Source organism: Cupressus sempervirens, chromosome 10 (assembly GCF_028749045.1).
Source record: "Cupressus sempervirens isolate cs-2001-9-10 chromosome 10, ASM2874904v1, whole genome shotgun sequence".
Taxonomy (NCBI): Eukaryota; Viridiplantae; Streptophyta; class Pinopsida; order Cupressales; family Cupressaceae; genus Cupressus; species Cupressus sempervirens.
In genome coordinates this window covers 151281142-151294239 of record NC_143127.1, presented here as the reverse complement: position 1 = coordinate 151294239, position 13098 = coordinate 151281142, and positions in this window count along the sequence as shown.

Below are 13098 nucleotides of genomic sequence, written 5' to 3'. Positions count from 1 at the left end.
ACATTAGGATTTGTGTATAATCCGTACTCCCAGATTTAGGCTAGTTGAGTGAGTTCATGATGTTTGGTATTTTTTTTTATCATTGGGATTCATGTAGAACCCATACTCTTAGATTTAGGCTGGTAAAGTGAGTCCTGATGTTTGGTTTTGTTGCATCTTTGAGATTTGTGTAGAATCAGTACTCCCAGATATAGGCCAGTTGAGGGATTTTTTTATACTTGTATTTTTTATGCTTCTCATTTAGCCCTTTTTTTTATGATCATCATGTAGTTTGTGTTCCCAAACACAAGCACATAAGCATGCACTTATTGGGGTCTTGTGATTCTCAAGCTCCTGGTTGATTGTTAGTTGAGTTTTGCTCATTGGGGTTCAGTTGGAAAATTGTATTGCCTATAAGCACTCATCATGTGATGAGCATGGGTATGTAGGGTAGACTAGTGGAGGGGGTTCTCTCATAACCTCAGGTTGTGTTCCTAGCGATCAGTATGTGAAGGAGTTTCTAATAAGTGATAACTAAGTAAACTCATGGGTAATTAACTAAGACAAGAAACCATTGCATACATACATAGCTATTCCAAAGGTGTGTACTACCCATTCAATTATCTAAAGGAAATTATTTTCAAGGCTCCTCTTGTGTATTGAGCACTATGGCCTCTCGAGGGAGTGCTTCCATTGGGTGTTATCTTGGGAGGAAATGCTTACAAAGTGGAGCTTCTAGAGGATAGTGGATTGTCCCCTATTTTCAACATTGCAAATGTTGTTCCTTATAAAGGACCCACACCTAATTTATAAAAATTTTGATTGAATTTATCCAAGATGTGGATGAACTCCAATTACCTCCTGCTACTATGAAGAGAGATGACAATATACTAGATACCATAGTCTACATAAGAACTAGGAAGAAGGACTGCAAAGAAAATTTGATCAAATAGCATGGTCAAGCTAATGCTAATGCAACATGGATTAAAGAATCAAAGTTCAAGAAGTTGGGCATTAACCTCAACTTACTCAATCCAAGGGTGGATTGAAAGCTTTTTCTTGGGGAGGATGGTGTAGGAGCACTTAGGATAACCTCCATTCTTTTGTCATTTTTTGCTTCTATCTTACATTAGCCAAGTCAAATAAGTGTGTGTTTGATTTGAACCTTAGAAGATCTTACAAGATGTGGGCTAGGTGAGTTAGTGTTAGAACTAAGGTCACCAATTAGTCATTGTTAGTTGCTTTTGATAGATTAACCTTAGAAGCTTAAAGGTTGGATTTGAGTTGTTAATGTGTCCTTAACACATGAGAGATGTCTAGAAAATGCTTTTAGGTCATTTATGAAGTTAGTTCTTCAAACTACATGGCTTAGAGACCCTAGATTCTAGCTAGGAAAATGAATGCAAAAGATGCCAAAAAGTTGCCATGACAACATTGGAAATTTATTGCAAATGCTACATGCAACTTGGAAACATTGGATGCCCTGAAAGATAGGAGTGGGGAATCAACTAACAAGGCCTAAAAACATGGATAATTACCTCTAAGACTCTCTCAGGCTTGAATCTTTAGGTAGAGAAGATTGTAACTAAGTTTGTGAACAGAAAAAGAGATCATGAAGATTTAGGAGTCATGAAGATTTTTTATTTTATTTTTAAGATCAAGCCCTAGGAAAGCTTAGAGTGCCCGATTAGTTGTTTGATAGTGAACAGTTGAAGATTTAATGCAAAGGATTGAAGAAAAGTACAAAACAAGTATAATTTCAGGTGTGGTGTGAACATATCTTGATATATTAGGAGGATTGAGAGACTATGAATCCATTTTATTGAGGTTTGAACAAGAAACTAGTGAGGTCCTATAAATTAGGCCCTTTAGCCCTATTTGACCTAGATAGTAGGAATACTATGTATGGATGACCTAAGAGTCTAAAACCTAAAAAATCCTTCATAAAATAAAAAAAAGGTACTTGAATGTGGGATTAAATTTTCAAGTTGTTTGGGACATTTTGGCAGAAAAGTGGAAAAAGACTCTATCAAAGGCTAATAGAAATTAGGCCTAATTAGGCTTCCTAAAGACTAAGTCTTGAAATTGATAGAAAAGGGTTTTGAGATCCTTCAAGATGCATCCAAATGGAAACCTATGGAATTTTTTCAACATGTTTAGCACCCCTACAATGAGTTTGGAGAATTGTGTGGAGATGACACTTGGAGCCTTCTAAGTGTAGGAGACAACATTGAAGAAACAGTAAGGTGGTTGTCCTTCAAGGTGAAGCACAAGAAGAGAGACTCTTAGAGAAGAGTTAGATATGGTCTTAGTGAATCAACTGAGCTCTTAAGATCCTAGAGGAATTAGGATCCTTGAAGAATACAAGCTAGGTCTTCTTACCATTTGTGCAAGCACACCTAGAAGCACATACACCATATTGGTATCAAAGCATGTTTTGATCAGACTTGTGGTTAATGTTTTAACCTACTAAATTAGTGACATAGAATACATCATTTGCATTAGGTAGTACAAAGGTGGCTAATTTTTAGTTAACCAAGAAGGTGGAAGACAAAAAGGAGGAGAATAGACTCCTCCAAGAAAGATTGACTCAATTGGAGAAAAAGATGGATGAAGTAGATGTAAAGGTTGAAGAAGTTAATGATAAGATAGAGGGAAAGAAGAAAGATATCCCTATGAACGATGAGATCCCTAAACCAAACCTAGTATTTATTGAAGAACCATTCTTGAAGGCATTAAAAGCCTTGAGTGGAAAAGCTTTGGAAGTCATTCTTTTCTTCAATGGGAAGATGGAACTTGAGATAGTCCTAGATTAGATAGAGGGACTAGAGAACCATTTTGAGTGTGATGGAATCACAAAGGCTAAAAAGGTGAAGGTAGAAAAGGTTGGACTAAGGAGTCCTACACTTACTTGGTGGAAATTTCTAAAAGATGAGAAGGAGAAAGAAGGTAAGAACCTAACTTTTACATGGAAAGCAATGATGGCTAAAACCAAGAAGGCATATGTGCCAGAAGATTATGAAATCCAATTTCATAAGAAAAGGTAAAGTCTTAGGCAAAAAGACTTGGATGTGAACTCATATACTAAGGAGTTCCAAAAGTTTTTCATGAGATCTCAACTTGTAGAGGATGAGAAGGTAAAGGTGGCAAGATACCTCAATGGGCTAAATTAGAACATTCAATCTAAGATGAGTCTTATGACTCCTGACACCATACAAAAATATCATTGGGTAAAAGTACAAAGTTGTGTCACCTTTTAGGCTAACTTATCAAAATGATGGAATTTGATTATTTCTATCTAAAAAATAATTTTCTTCAAACATATGATCTAGATAAATTCATTCTAGTTAAGTTATATATGGTCTCACACTTTTCCAAGTGGAAATGTCTATTAAATGCATGTTTTATACTAGTTTGTATCCAATTACTAAAAAAATAAAATTATTTTAGAAAAGTGGCATTTCAATAACTCTTACTATTTTTTATGATTTTTTTTAATAACATATAAACACCATTTTATAGAGCTCAGAGTCAAGAACATTCTCATATAGACTTTATAGTGTTTTAATTAGATATAATATATTGTAATTAAAAAATTCTACAAGCATGTAATTTAACACTCGAAAATATGTCAATTTTGAGAAAGAAAAAATAATACATCATATCAAAAAAAATTGAAAATTATATGGCATTCTAGAGGGGAGAGTCCTCTTTTAGAATATATAATTATTTTCCTAGTTAGAATAGATTTGTTTTGAAAAAAGTGGTGGGAGATGAAAACTATCAATTTCTAGTGAGTTGAAATTTGAATCATTATAAAAGAGAAAATATAGGTCTAAAGCCAAATTTTATTTTTTATTTTTCTAGCTATGTATGTTATCTATAATGTAGTCTGAGATCAAAGTTAAATAAGTTTATTTAAATAAGTTTATTTCCATATAATTTTGTGGTGGGAACTAGACCGCTAAGTTTCAACATTTTTCAGCAGCTAAAAAATTATGTATGAAAAATAGAAAAATGTATTAATTCTTATTCCAAATAAGTATTAAAAATTATAATCCTAAAATTCATCCATTTCTACACATTTCATTAGTTTACTTCATTTCCAAATTTAAAATATTAATACCAATTTTATGACATTGAAGGTGAACAGTTATACTTTTGTTAGCCTTTCCCTTTACAAAAAGGGTGACACCTGTTTGTGCTTTTATCCCATTAGCTTGTTCCAAGGTAGAGGAGAATTTGAGAAAGAAACAAGGTTCAAGTACCTCAAGAGGTAGAGGTAGAGGAAAAGATATTAGAGGGAAAATAAGTGGTTATGGTGGAATAAACTCAGAGCCAAGGATACAAGGAGAAGTTAAATATATTGAGCAGCAAGAGGGAACCTCTAGTAGACGTAGTAGAGGAAGGAACTCTAACTTTAGACAAAGGAGTAGTGGACAAGGAAGAGGCAATTATTTTTCCAATATGAAATGCTATCATTGTAACCAAATGGGGCACGCTGCCTATAGGTGTCCAAAGAAGGGTAGTATTTCTCAAGGAAGTGATAACAGAGCTAATTTGATTCATGAGGAGACAAATGCATAAATGAGTCACCCTAAGGTACCACTAACATTAGACGAAGTTGGGAACCTCATGATGAGAAGAACATTGATCAAAGAGCTAGTCATAGAAGAGCCAAGCCAAAGAAGGTCTCTATTTAAGATAAAATGTAAGATAATGGGAAAAGTGTGTAGATTCATCATTGACTCGGTGTCTACAAATAATATTGTGTCCGAGGAAGTATTTAGAAATTTAAACATGCCAAGGATACCCCTCACTAGTCCTTACAAGGTCACATGGCTCAATAAAATCCAACATGTTTTGGTAAATGATCAGGTTTGGGTGGAGTTTTCAATTAGAAGGTATAAGGACAAGGTATTGTGTGATGTGTTACCTATGGATGCATGTCACTTGCTCCTAGGTAGATCATGGAAATTTGATCACCAAGCTATTCATAATGGAATGGAATTCCTATACTTTCAAGAAGGATAATGTGACTTTCAAAATTTAGTCACTATTAGAGGATGTAGAGGTGAAGATAGTAGGTCCTAATGTGCTCATGGTTGGTGAAAAGGAGTTCCTAGAATCCTTAGAAGAAGGAAAAGGAGTTGTCTTTGCATTGATGTTAAGGCCAAGAGAAGTAGATGAAGGCAAGGAAACCAAGAAGGCAGAGTTACCTAAGGAGATACATAGCATGTTGTAGACTTATGAAGGCATAGTAAGTGATGGACAACCATCAACCTTACCCCCTGAAAGAGTTATAAGTCATAGGATAGACTACATTCCAAGAGATACCCTTCCCAATAAAGAAACATACAAGATGACCCCTCAACAAAATGAGTAAATTTCTAGACAAATACAAGAAATCCTAAATCAAGGTCTTATCAGGAAAAGCAGTAGCCCATGTGTCATACCCACTATCCTAGCACCTAAGAAAGGAGGAACTTGGAGGCTTTGTACTAATTCAAGGGCCATAAATAGGATATAGGTATAGATTCCCTATCCCTGGGATTGAATACCTAATGGATTATCTAAGTGAAGCTAAGTACTATAGCAAGATAGACTTAAGGAGTGGCTATCACCAAATAAGAATACATAAGGGAGATGAGTGGAAAACAACCTTCAAGACCAATGAAGGTTTTTATGAATGGCTTGTCATGCCACTTTGATTTTCTAATGCCCCATCCATATTCATGAGGCTCATGAATGAATTCCTCAAAGACTACATTGGAAAATTTGTAGTGGTATGTCTTGATGATATACTACTTTATATCAAGACAAAAGGTGAGCATCTCCAACACCTTGAGACTCATTTTAAGAATTTGTGTGATGAGAAGTCGATGATTAACTTAGGGAAGTGTGAGTTCATCAAGAAAAAGATGGTGTACCTTGGGTTTTTTCTAACTCATGGAAAACTGAAAGTAGACAAGAGTAAAGTGGAAGTCATCCTCAATTGGCCTACTACAAGGACATCAACAGAGGTAAGAACATTGTTTGAATAGACTATGAACTCCTTGGGAAGCAAATAGCACCTCCATTTCCTTAAGGCTCGAACTAATGCATACATCTCAAGATCATAAGAAGAATACTTCTTCTTAGCTTCACTCAACTTCTCTAAATGAAAAGCCACTAGTATACCCTCTTAACTTAGAACAACTCCAACAACCATATTGCTTGCATTGAACTCTATGGTGAATATCTTCTCAAAGCTTGGAAAAACTAAAATAGGTTATGTAGAAATCTTCTCTTTTAACAACTCAAAGCTTTTATTAGCTTGCTCATTCCATTAAAACTTACTCTTCATGCCTCCTTTAATAGTGTCTAACATAGGGACACAAATAGCACTAAATTTCCTTATAAACTTCCTATAGTATTGAGAAAGACCATGAAAACTTCTTACCTCTGTTGATGTCCTTGGAGTAGGCCAATTGAGGATGACTTCCACTTTACTCTTGTCTATTTTCAATTTTCCATGAGTTAGAAAAAACCCAAGGTACACCATCTTTGTCTTGATGAACTCACACTTCCCTAAGTTGATCATCAACTTCTCATCATACAAATTCTTAAAATGAGTCTCAAGGTGTTGGAGATGCTCACCTTTTTTCTTGTCTATTTCCTTCCCAAGAACATGAAGTGTGTTGAATACCTGCAAGATTCCACCTTTAATATCAAGCACAAGAAAGGAGTACTCAACAAGGTGGTAGATGCCTTGAGAAGGAGAACTCTCACTATCCAAGAGATCCAATTAAAGAGTGTAGGAATAGATCACTTCAAAGATCTATAGCTGATGATGAAGACTTTGTAGACATTACAAGGTATGTGTTGAATAAAAGAATCATTTCCATACAAAATATGTTGAATATAATTTACAAAGTGAAAGCTTGTTTAAGGGAAATCAGCTATGTGTTCCTATAGGGTCTATAAGAGAGAATTTGATTCAGGAAGAGTATAATGGTGTTGACATTGAAGTCAAGATTGTTTATTAGTGACACACACATATTAGATAGTAAGTATATACCAAGCTCATTATACAATTAATAGTTTTAATTAAGCATTTTGAGCTTTATTGAGTCCTATAGTTGCTACCGATTTCAAGGAATAGTATTCAGTTTGCACCAAGCAATTTCTACCAAGTTCGTGATTATTAGTGTAAACTGAGCTTCTTAGTGTTTCCCAAGTTTCTCAGTGCAAATTGAGTTGTGTAGTGCTTACCAAGTTCATATCTTCAATGATGTGAATCCAATGTTGACCATGCCACATAGTGTTAACCAAGTGATTTAGTTTATACTAAGCTCGTAGTAATAGCATTGATCGAGTTATGCAGTATGAATCAAGTAATTCAATTTATATGTTTAGTTTTGTAGTATTCACTAAGTCACCAATGTAGACCAAGTTTAGACTACTTGGAAGTGATCAGTATGGACTAGGCTTCTATGTCTACCAAGTGCATGACAATGCTGAGAATTGACAGTGGATGTCGAGTATCAGGACCCCACCGAGCTAGTCTTCAGAACCTAAGTTCTTGCAATTGGGCCGACTTTGTTGATTTGTAATTGGATTGGTTTATGTGTAATGTATTTTATCACATTCAAATATGATATGTAATGTGTGAATAATGATATGAAGAGTAGAAGTGTGAAGTAGAAGGCTACAATAGTATAAGGAGCAGTAAAGATTTATCTATCACAGCAAGGTGATCATTACACTCAAAGGAATCTCATTCAACAAATCCAGTTGCAGATTAGAGATCAGCCACTATTTCATCCTAACAAGTGGATCAATTAAATCCTTTCACAAGGTATACTTAACAGTATTTTTTAAATCTCTTTTACAAGTGCATAATTCACCATATGTTTGTAAATCCTTTTGTAAGGTGGGCCTAGCAGTCCTTATTGCTCCTAATAGGGCAGATCATTAGAAGTGATCATTTTAAGCCTTAATAGACCTACTTTATACTGTAGTACTAAAGCTTATGGGTATCATCCCAACCCCAGTTTTACTTTCTATTTGGAAGGTTTCTAGGTCACCATATTATGTGTCAAAGTTTTATGAACGTTTTAATGCTTTCAAATTTTCATGCATGCAATTAGATCAAAATACACATAAAGGATAAATTGGTAAATAAGTATTAAATTTTATTGGTTACTGATTCACCCCTCCCCTCTCAGTAAACTTAGCCTATCATATATATTTCCAACAATTGGTATTAGAGCTTTGTATTTCTCAAGAAAGAAGTTTAACAAGTTGAGAAAATATCAAAGGCAATGGAGGTATTCAAACTTGATAAGGCTATTGACAATGAAAAGCTGGATTTGGAATTGGCTATTGGGTAACTTAAGAAAACAAAAGATCAATCCTTGAAAAGAAGAAAATATCTTGCAATTTAGATGAATGAAAAACTCTACATTGAAGAAAGAATTGAGATATCCATTCAAAAAGTAATTTAGATGAAGCAAATGAAGCAATCAGAGAACTATTAGAATAGAATGGCACACTACAAGAAGAAGTCAGAAAGATGAGAAGAGAGTAAGAAATCCAATCAGTAAGATTATGTGAATTCATGGAAGAGAAAAATAAGATAAAAGGAAATAATAATGAAATTCAGCGTCTATCCCTTCAATAGGTAGACTTCATTGATCATATTACTATTGCAAATGAAGAAATCATGAATCTAAGATCAGAGAATGAAAGATTGTAGAATGATCTAAACACTGACAAGAAAACCAATGAGAGGATGATGAAATCTTAAGCACGCATGGACCAACTAAATGAGAAAATCCAATACAAACAAAAGGGCAAAGCAGGAATTGGACATACAAAAGAAGGTGAATAATCTAAGCAAGAAGATCAAAAGAATTAAAGACCTACTTACAATCACTGTGGTAAGTTAGGTCATAGATAAGAGAAATGTTGGAGCAATGGAAAAGCTAAGTTCAATAGAAAATGCTACAATTGTAATACACATGATCATAGAGCTAATGATTGCAAAAAGAAACCTAAATTTGAAGAAAAATGTCACAAATGCAATAAACATGGGCACAAATCCTCTGAATGCAAAACTAAGACATTGAATCCAATAGAATATATTGTAAAAGCTATATTTGGTTAGGACTACAACACTTGGTGTAGATGTCATTACTTGTGGATAATTTGGACACATTGGAATGAATTGTGTAAAACATCGCATGAGGACAAGAGACACGACCAAATTATGTTTTATTTGCACAAAACTTGGTCATCTTGCCAAGAACTATATGAATATTGGAAGAATTGAAGATGAAAAGAAAGCTAAGATTGATAATGTCAGAAAGAAAATGAGATAGCAATGGATTTGAAATCTTCTTAGAATACAAGTCAGAGCAATGAAGCTCATGTCACTCAAGAATTGGGTGACTCAAGCATTTCTACTTGATCTCCCACAAGGAGAACTAGAACAAGGATTTTGAAGCAGACATCTTACATCAGTTCTAGTCAACAAAAAAGAAAGCTCCATATAGCATTCAAGATACAAAGGGATCACTGAATGTCTAAAGAAATGCTAGTCATTATCGAGCAAGGTCAGGTTGCAAGACCCTATTGAGCTAGGTTGGGAGTAACTAAGTTATTGTGTGGACACCAAGTCATGAATGTTCCTACTAAGCATTTAATTCAAGCCAAGTAGAATATGGCTAGCCATCAACCAAGTGATTGTACCAGGCATTTATGGTGATTGAAAGGCAAAATTTGATTTTAAAAAAGGGAGATATCAAATTTATTTCTCACAATGAATTTTCAAGAGCTACTTGTGTAGAGAAATTTTAGTGCATTTGAGTGATCTATGTGAATGACTATTAAAGATTTATATATTTTAAGAAACCCTAACAAGTGATGGAATCCTCTAGTAGAAAGACTAAGAAAGGGTCAAAAATGTTGGTTCGAGGCGTTGAATGGAAAGTGCCATATTTCAAGCTTAGTATGGATGTCGTGAAAACTCTAGATCCAACTAGAGCACAATCTCAAATTCCATCCAAGATATTATTGATTAACAATATTCATTCACATTTTTGATGTTTTATCCAAGACATAGGAACCTTGTAAATGGATAAAACTTTGGAGAAATTATGTGTGAATGGTGTGTTAAAACTGGAGCATCAACACCTAGAAGCAAAGGGTTTGACTCAGTTTCCACATATGCTATGAGATTTTTAGATTAAATGGATAAGATTTATCCTCATCCATGTACATAATGGGTTGTTATGATTGGAGCAACCTATTTTTGATAACAAAGAAAATGATCTATAGGATCACAAGGCTTCCAATGCTAACCAAGGCAAAAGTGACTAAAACCCTAAGTCAAGTAGAATTGGAGAAGAAAACCTTGTCAAATGGGTTGGAAGGGGAATGAAAATTAGTTATATTAATAATATGGGGTTGAAGTTTAGTATACATGTGATTGCATATAAGATATAGAGCTCTTGTTGTCTAAACAATGTATCCTAGGAAGAAGTGGATCTCGCGTTCAAAGTGGTCAAGAACAATATGTCATTTGACCTTGCCAAGTTGATGTTGAACCAGTTCAAAAATAATATGGAAAGTATCAAAACTTCAAAAAATAATCCTTGTAAGTTTGGTTCACTCTTAACTTGTTTATTTTTCTTTGTGCAAAAGTTCTTCCCATCAAAAGGTACAGTTGTGTGGAGAAAAAATGTACCCTTTCTCTATCAAATCAATGAGTACATAGAAAAAATGGGAGAAAGTTGTGTTAGTATAATGAATAACAACAGATTTAGAATCCCAAAGAAACTTGTAGAAGACTACAAAGATGATATTTATTTTATGGTTAATTGTGATAAAGTGTATATACAAGCTGTCAGACCAAGAATTATATGGGTCAAGCCTCTAGGTTATGAGTTAAATATTGATGAAACCAAGGATATCATTGAAGCATTGTTAAATGAACCTGTTATTCCAAAAGCTATATATTTTGGCACATATGAGGAAGCTAAAGAAAGAATTCGACTTGAAATAAAACTCCCTTAGGCAATCAAAAAAGGGAAGAAGAGAATAGAAAAATTGAAACAAACCATCTCTACTCTCCTATTGACTAAAGGTAAAGGAGATGGCATTGAAGAAGATGATGGAGAAGATGAAGAACAGTTAGAAGAAGAAGAACCATTAAAGAAGAAAGGTAAGGTTATTATAACCAAACCTACAAAGGCATCTACTACAATCTTTACAAGGAGGACATCTAGAAAGAAACTAAAGATGGGTGAAGAGGTAGAGGATATAATTTTCAAAAAGCCTCCACCCACCTTTTAGGAAAGATTGAAAGAAATTGATTTAGGAGCTAGCATAACAAATTTTAGATTATTGAGGTATAAAATCAGAACTACGGAGAAGCAACAAGTTGAAGACATGATTGTGTCAAAGCTAGGTAAATGAAAATACTCTTCAAATCAACTTGCACAATAGATTCCCAATATTAATGGAGAAAATTAAGCCAAGATGGGAGCATGCAAAGCAAACTGCTAAGGACATATATGAGCAGACCTTGAGGCAACTCATGCCAAGCTTGAATGATAAAGAAATAAAACATTCCATCAAGAAGAATTAAGGAAAACTTACTTTGAGATTTAACACTTGTTTGATATTGATCAATGGCATTGAACATGTGAGAAGGAATGCCACCAACACATGGAAGAACATTAATAATCTTCACAAATAGAGTGATTTTTTTTTTGATGTTAATGACAAGGAAGATGATAAGGAAGAGGAAATTTATAATGAAGAGGTAACACATTATGACAATATAGATGATGGGGAATAGGAATAGGAAGCTACTAAGGAAGATCTCTCTGAGATTTAGAACATTGAGGAGACTGACCTTGAGAAGATTTCAAAGGCAGTCATAGCCTCACTTCTTCATTCTCCAAGAAAAATATTGAAGACATCAAGCTCAAATAAAGCTACTGCAAAATTGGTTGTATCAAACATTTCAAGTTCAAGCACTCAACCATTATTTGCATCTATTCAATTGAATACTTCATTGACAGAAGTGACAAGCACTTCATCTACTGATCAGTCAGTACTTCCTTCATCAATTTTGGTCACACAAGGTATTTCTTTAATAAGTGTTATATCTACATTTACTAATAGTCCTTCTATTTCTACTATTGTTTCTATTCCTAGCATGCAAAAAATAAGTACTAAGATAGTTGAGACCAAGCCTCAACTGAGTACAAAAGTTTTGAGAAAAGGCAAAGATAAGGAAGAAGACATTGATCTTGATGAGGAGATAGTTATCCCAAATTGGGATATCTCCAATCTAAATCCTAATCAGATGCATATAGTTGGAGAGCTACTATAGAAGAAATCTAAGAAACAAAGGCTTGGAGAAGAAAGGAATAAAGAATTCCAAGTGCTTGAAGATGCAAAGAATATTCTTGCAGAGGCACTAATCATAGAGGTTGATACTTCTCAACCAATTTTGGCTCAATTAGCAAAAGTAGTCCAAAAATTCAACAAAGATTTGAATGGACAAGAGAAATTTTTGTAGAAATCAAAGAATAAATTTGAGAATAAATTTTTGGAGCTAGTAGCACAAAAGATTGCAATACACCAAGTAGACTTGTCTACAATTCTAGGTTCATTGGAAACCTCTTGCAACACTGTAACTTCTTCATTTGATAAACTTTGTGACACATTGATTTTAACCAAGGAAATTAAAGATAAACTTTCAAAGATTGATGAAGATCTAAAGGAAAGTGCACAACAATTGTTACTTGACCTGAGCTATTCTACTCACTATACAAAGATTAGATTTTCAACTGACATGCAGGCAGAATTACTAAGAGAAGAAGCTAGGGTAAGAGCTACATAGTAGACATACAAGGCATGATTCTCCCTAACATGGATGCATTGTATAAACATATTGCACATGCTAAAATCCTCATCCATGATAGCAACTCCTATATTGATGATCACATGATAGAACTTTTAGGAAAAGTCCAGATTGCATTGCTCACAAGCAAGGTGTTGCAAGAAAATTGGGACAAGACAATGACACTGATTCTTAAGGTAGATTCTAATTTCTTGTCA